The following is a 7,621-nucleotide window of genomic DNA, read 5'->3' as shown; positions in this document are numbered from 1 at the left end:
AATACAAAATGCTTTTCAAATAATGCTGACTCCGCTACAAGGCAGTCCAGCCTTCACTCTTCACTAGGCAAGTACATAGCCAGATCGTCTAACGCACACTGACCGCTTCTCTGACAAAGTAAAAGTAGCCCCTTTGCCAAAATCTGTAGTTTCATGAACAGAAATGGTTATGCCTGTACTACACAAACTCAGTACAATAATCAAATTCTCAATGGGTGGTGTTTATACTATGAAAATAATTGATATTGCCCAACATACGGAATGCATTATATCTTCACTAACAATTTACACCACGAAGAATAGAAAAATAAATCTCCTGACACAAAATTAAGGATTTTCAATAGCGCTCTAATTTATGCTGCAGGTATATGGCCAGAGCGTCGCGCAACTACCATAAGTTGCTTTGACCCGTTCTCTCGCTTATGCTTGCAGGACAAAATTACTATAACAGTATTCCACAGTGTTATGCAGAGGTGGCACCTTTATCAAATTATAGAATAACACGTATGAGATTAAAAAGTGCGCTTCTCTGATTTTTGTCGAAGTCTATGGGAATATATGCCACTGTGCACTAGCTCTCCTGTTAAGCAAACAAGCCTATGAGCATATCCACCGACCTCTGCTAATCCAACGTGACGTTTATCCAACAAACACGAGCGCAGTTACGACATAAACCTTAAACAATTTTCGTAAATTTATCCGTCTATTGATATCCTATTACAATTATTTTTAAGATATCTTTTATTTTTAGAGCTGTACTTGTGAATTTTCACATTAGTCTCAATGAAAGATCTAAGACGTGATTTCACATTTCTTTATGTTTTGAAAACTATATACAAGAACGTAAATCGTGAAATCTACGAGATTTGCTGTAACATAATACGCTGTGAGTAGTTGTAGTAGTTTTATTGATCTTGGGACCCTTTTCGTAACGATATTGGCCATGACGTAGATACTCGACGTGTTTGAGGAAACGACGGTCATTGTTTTTGACGTGATACAGACGACTTCTACGACACGAAGTTTTCAGCTGGAATGTTGGTGCAGTGGGTAGGGTCGCGGACGCTCTGTATTGCGCCCTGTGTTCGCAAACCAATTACTTTTTTGTTTTATTTTGTATCCTTTATTTATTTATTTTCTCATTAATCTACGTATACGTGTAGAATTTACTAGACGGATGTCTCTTATCGAATTGGGGGATACAAGGGCGCTATATAAATTGTAAAATTACAACATCGTTTTACGATAAGTGTCATAGATACATTTATTATATCTTATTTGTGTGTATGTTATTTTCAGGGTCACAGTCTTTTTAAATTTTCGCGTTCTTATATTTCATTCTTATGCCAATTCTTATATTAATTCTAGCAGTCCTATTCTGTTTTTATCTTTATTTGAGGAATAATTGATTAATTCCCGTGAATGATGCCACTCGTAGAAACATTCGAGACATAGAAATTTCTAACACGTCGACCATCGTACGACGGCAGGTTGCCGCAGCGATATTCCTCCGTATGGACCTCAGTCGGGGAGGAAACGTCGTTAATATTGCTGAAGATTTCGCACATTGTCAATAATATGGTCACAAACCATACATAACGGATCGCCTTAAGGAGAACCGGCGCTTGCAAACAATTATGAGCCAAGATACACTACAGGAATCTCACCGAAAACAATTTCAAATAATGTTCTCATTCATTTATTGGTCATTTTTAAATACAATTAGTAGATGCATAAGAGCAACGTAATTGCACTGTAGATTTGAAAACATTTATGTAGTACACATCTACTGACTTGATTAGATAAATGAAAAACAAAAATTACGTCGCCAACTTTGACCGTCGTTTTCTCAGAAACGCTTGAGAACCTACGGATAAGCCGAGTCACGGTTATCTTGACCCCTCTTGCACTGAGTAGCGTTTCTGCGAAATCGGCTGATGACATTTGCTGTATTTTCCTCGTTTGTTCTGCTTCACATGATCACTATTTTCCCGAGTCTGTGTACATTTACATAGTGCAAGTAATTTTGGGTACGTAATGTTGTTTTTAATTCAACAGTATATTCCATTTTCTTCTGCGGAGAGCCGTATATTGTGCCTTTTATATAGATGAGACATCCTTCTTTGCTAAAGGGATCTTTTGTAAATTATGATCAACAGCCACGTTAATTGTGCTGCAAACTCGCTGTGGATTACTATACGAGCCCCATTGGTCACTGGAGCCTTCTAGAACTAGAGCGATTTGAATTCAAGTTCTATATCCCTAGTATATACATTTACATCTCTCATATTAGAAATTAAATTGTAGCAACGTTTTTTACCTTTTTCTGGGTGAAAAATATTCGATTACATATTACAGATTTTCAGGTTTCGCTTTGCTACTGTACTTTTCGGGTCACTAACAGTCATATGACCACATAAGGCTGTTCCACATCAGTTTAGCATCCGAAACAAGAATGATAACTTTGATGTGAGATGGAAGTGACAGACATAAAGGCTGTCTGGATTCAAAAGCCCCATCTGCTAAGGCAACCGAAAATCATATTAGCAACCTATCTTGTGGCCAAGACAGACATGAAGCCCACGCCTACTACAGTAGTACAAGTTTATATGCCAACTAGCTCTGCACATGACGAAGAAATTGAAGAAATGTATAATTAAATAAAAGAAATTATTCAGATAGTGAAGGGAGACGAAAATTTAATTGTCATGGGTGACTGGAATTCGGTAGTATGGAAACGGAGAGAAGGAAACGTAGTAGGTGAATATGGATTGGGGCTAATAAATGAAAGGAGAAGCCGCCTGGCAGAATTTTGCACAGAGCACAACTTACTCATAGCTAACACTTGGTTCAAGAATCATAAAAGAAGGTTGTATACATGGAAGAAGCCTGGAGATACTGACAGGTTTCAGATAGAATATATAATGGTAAGACTGAGATTTAGGAACCAGGTTTAAAATTGCAAGACATTTCCAGGGGCAGATGTGGACTCTGACTACAATCTATTGGTTATGAACTATAAATAAAAACTGAAGAAACTACAAAAAGGTGGGAATTTAAGGAGACGGGACGTGGATAAACTGACTAAACCAGAGGTTGTACAGTGTTTCAGGGAGAGCATAAAGGAACAATTGACAGGAATGGGGGAAAGAAATACAGTAGAAGAAGAATGGGTAGCTTTGAGAGATGGAATAGTGAAGGCAGCAGAGGATCTAGTAGGTAAAAAGACGAGGGCTAGTAGAAATCCTTGGGTAACAGAAAAAATATTGAAATTAATTGATGAAAGGAGAAAATATAAAAATGCAGTAAATGAAGCAGCAAAAAGGAATAAAAACGTCTCAAAAATCGACAGAAAGTGCAAAATGGCTAAGCAGGGATGGCTAGAGGACAAATGTAAGGATGTAGAGGCTTATCTCACTAGGGGTATGATAGATACTCCCTACAGGAAAATTAAAGAGACCTTTGGAGAAAAGAGAATCACTTGTATGAATATCAAGAGCTCAGATGGAAACCCAGTTCTAAGCAAAGAAGGGAAGGCAGAAAGGTGGAAGGAGTACATAGAGGGTCTATACAAGGGCGATGTTCTTTAGGACAATATTATAGAAATGGAATAGAATGTAGACGAAGATGAAATAGGAGATACGATACTGCGCGAAGAGTTTGACAGAGCACTGAAGGACCTGAGTCGAAACAAGGCCCCGGGGGTAGACAACATTCCATTAGAACTACTGACGGCCTTGGGAGAGCCAGTCCTGACAAAACTCTACCATCTGGTGAGCAGGATGTATGAGACAGGCGAAATACCCTCAGACTTCAAGAAGAAAATAATAATTCCAATCCCAAAGAAAGCAGGTGCTGACAGATCTAAAAATTACCGAACAATCAGATTAATAAGTCCAGGATGCAAAATACTAACGTGAATTCTTTACAGACGAATGGAAAAACTGATAGAAAAGCGGAAAAACATCATCCGCTAAGTCTAAACGGTGGTGATAATTTGTGATAAGTATCGTGACAGACGGTCATCGTTGGCAATAGTGTTGAAAAATAAGAGGACGACAGCAGTAAAAGTCGTTACAGAACTGAATGTCGGCCTCGTGATCCTTGCCAGCACTAAAACGAAATGAACAGGGCTCCAAAAGAGGGAATTGCAAAGTGATGTGGAATTTCAAAACCACGTATCACCGATCCAAATTCCCGTAACTCGAAAACGTAGTGCTGAAACCATTAAAACCAAAAATGACATTTGGACGGATCAGTCTTTTTTAACTCTCTCAGCTTCCCATCCAGCGTCCCAAGAGTGAAACATGGCGGGGATTCGGTAATTATCTGATCAGCCACATCGTGGAACTCCATGGGACCTATGGTTACTCCGGAAGGCACATTACTACCGAGGATTGTGTGTCCATAACGAAATAATAACCAACTAGTTGCATAAAAGGAGTTTAATTTTGTTAGCGGTTTCGGGAACTTGGTTCCCTTCTACATCTACATCTACATCTACATCTACATCCATACTCCGCAAGCCACCTGACGGCGTGTGACGGAGGGTACCTTGAGTACCTCTATCGGTTCTCCCTTCTATTCCAGTCTCGTATTGTTCGTGGAAAGAAGGATTGTCGGTATGCCTCTGTGTGGGCTCTAATCTCTCTGATTTTATCCTCATGGTCTCTTCGCGAGATATCAGTTATACTAATCGCATTACTTCCGAGTGTCAACAATAAAGTGCATACAGGTCCTAAAAATATTCAGGAGCAGTAAGTGATACAACACTGAATCCGCTAATGGATTCAGTGTTACGATCATTGCTTTTAATTCACAGAAGGTTGCTTTGACTTTTCTATATACTGAGGCTGTCCTAACAATCGTTTCCTTTTCCATTTCCTCATTTTTTCCTAAAGCCATTTCCTTAGCTTCTCTGCACTCCCCACTCATTTCATTACTAAGTGACTTGTATTTGCGCATTCCTGAATTTCCCTTGACATCTTTGTTCTTCTTTCATCGACCAACTGAAGTATTTCTCATGTTAGCCCTGGTTACCTTCTATGTACCTATGTTTTTCCTTTCAAATTCCGTGACTGTAATTTTTAAGAGATGCTCCTTCCTCTTTAACTGAACTTCCTACTGAACATTTCCTTATCTCAGTATCTACAGCCTCAGAGAACTTCAAGCGTACCTCTTCATTCCTTAGTACTTTCGTACTCCATTTCCTTGCGCGTTGATTCTTTCCTGACTAGTCTCTTAAGCTGCAGCCTACTCTTCATCATTACTCAGTTGCTGAGTTTATATCTTCTCCTGGGTACTCCTTACAATCTAGTATCTGATTTCGGAAGCTCTACCTGAAGTCTTTCCGTGTCTCACGCTATTTTCCAAGTACACCTCATGCTTCTGTGATTCCTGAGCGGAGTATTGGCTATTACTAGCTGAAATTTATAGCAAAACTCAATTAGCCCTCTCCCCTCTCATTCCTCATACCGTATCCACATTCTTTAATGGTGGCTTTTTATTATTATTTATTGTTTATTGGGTGTATTCATTATTCCGGCTTTTAAAATTTTTGAACTCAAATACAACTGTGAATCAGATTAAATCATCTTTGGCTAAATCAGTCGTCAATTAAAGCAACAAAATTACATACCTGAAAAATTATGTAATAAATATTTTTAAATATTGAAATTTGAATGCAATTCGCCAAATATTACCACCATATTTTCTACCTAGGTTCCTCTGCTGGGATTGTCTGTTGGCGAGTATAATTTTGGGACGTGATTTACGCCTAAAAGTTACCGTACTTCGTTTTGTGAAAAGTGAAATTTTAAATACAGGTTCCATTCTGAAAGCAAACCAAATGTGTTACACTGATTGGTGCCGTTAATATGCGACCATTCACTAACAGACATCCCCACACAAAGTAAGCCATATTTAATTATCAAATTCATGAAAAAAAGCGGAGGAAAAAAGGTATTATTAGTCGTAATAATAAACACAATGAAATTCAATAGTTATTATTATGCCAAATGAGCACGAATAACAAAATCTCTACGTAACATAGACCAAGCAATATATTTTACTACCGTACCAGATAATGGCTGAAAAGGAAGAGAGCGAACAAAAAAGTTGCGAGCCCTTATTCGCTTGCATTACATAGATAATCCAATTACAGAGATATTAATTTCCTTGTAATCGCAGTGTTTATTGTCAAAGATAAAATCGTCTCAGCGCACTGCGCGAAAACACACAGTCACGAAATCCGCTAACACTTGGGGAAACATTAGACATCCCCCTAAATTTTTAAAAATTTGTCATGTCTTTGTAAGAAGTTTTAAAAATTTACATCGCTTCATTAACTTTTAGTTTTTAGAGTTTCATTTTTTGCATGAATTCGTCGTACATTGTAATTCGTTTTCGTAGTACTTCATCAGTTTATAGTACATCAGACACATAATAATATTACTTAAGTCTCTGTTCATTAGTGTGACAGTTAGCGATTTATTCGTTGTGGAAGTCTCTGCACCATTCTTGACGATAATTTGTCTGGGATGTGAAAAGTTTTTTGAGTCAACTGTACACTTTAATTATTTTGATATGTTACACCTCGTATCTAGTAAACTCATTTTTATGAGAATGGTAATTTTAAAGTCTTCCTCACCTCCTCCCCCTTCTTGGATAAATTCCTGCATGCTCAGACAGTCACCAACATGGACGCAATAGGTACATTCCAGAAAAGAAGCGGGAAAGTATTGACGTGAATTCAAAATGCGTCTCGACCACAACACAGATTTGCCATTTGCTTCACTCTTTTTAACTCCTGCTTGTCAACGTAGCAACATAGGGGCAATCACGGGACGATACTCCGTCCTGTTCTAAAGTGATTCTACTTACAAAATGTTTTCAGATGTGCCATTTTGACTGTAAATTAAGTTAAAGATTCATGAAGAAATGTACTTTGACAAACATACGGCTTACTCGTGTATGTGACATTTCCTGCTTTAGGAACTTCTTGACTGCTACAGTGTCTAGTGGAAAAAGGGGAGCACCCCGAAGGGGTGAAAGGGCTTGGGCGATTATTTCAGTCAATACAAAGTCGAGCAAAAAACTTGGCATTACGAGCTTTGTTACCAGTATGATTTCACACCCTCTCTGGCTTAGATGCATGCTATTATTCGTCTAGAAAGGGTCTCGTAAAGCCATTGTGTCGTCTCCTAAGGCTAGGTGTCCCACAAGTGATGAAACTGGTCCTTAATATTCTGCATACTGGTCATGGGACGGAATGGACGTATCAGCTGAGGGGAATGGACGTCTGAGCTGGTCCCACACATGGTCTATTGGAGACATGGAAGTGCAAGATCACGCAATATTGCCCTTTTGATAAATGGCGCCACATTACCGTAGCATGAGAGGCAATACACGAGGACTCAAGATGTCCATGAGGTACAGTTGTGCCATCAGAGTTCCCACGGCTATAGCCAACCGTAACATGAAGTCAAGCCGTATCCTGCAGCCAAACTCGATGGTTTCCACACCCTGACATCTCTCTAAAACACTGCAAGAACGGAATTTCTCCTCAGCTCGCCGCAATACTCGCCAGCGATGGTCGCGCAGAAGCTCGATTCATTGGTAA

The sequence above is a fragment of the Schistocerca americana genome, chromosome 2 (genome assembly GCF_021461395.2).
Source record: "Schistocerca americana isolate TAMUIC-IGC-003095 chromosome 2, iqSchAmer2.1, whole genome shotgun sequence".
Classification (NCBI taxonomy): domain Eukaryota; kingdom Metazoa; phylum Arthropoda; class Insecta; order Orthoptera; family Acrididae; genus Schistocerca; species Schistocerca americana.
The sequence above is the reverse complement of the archived record's forward strand: the minus strand, read 5'-3'. Positions refer to the sequence as shown.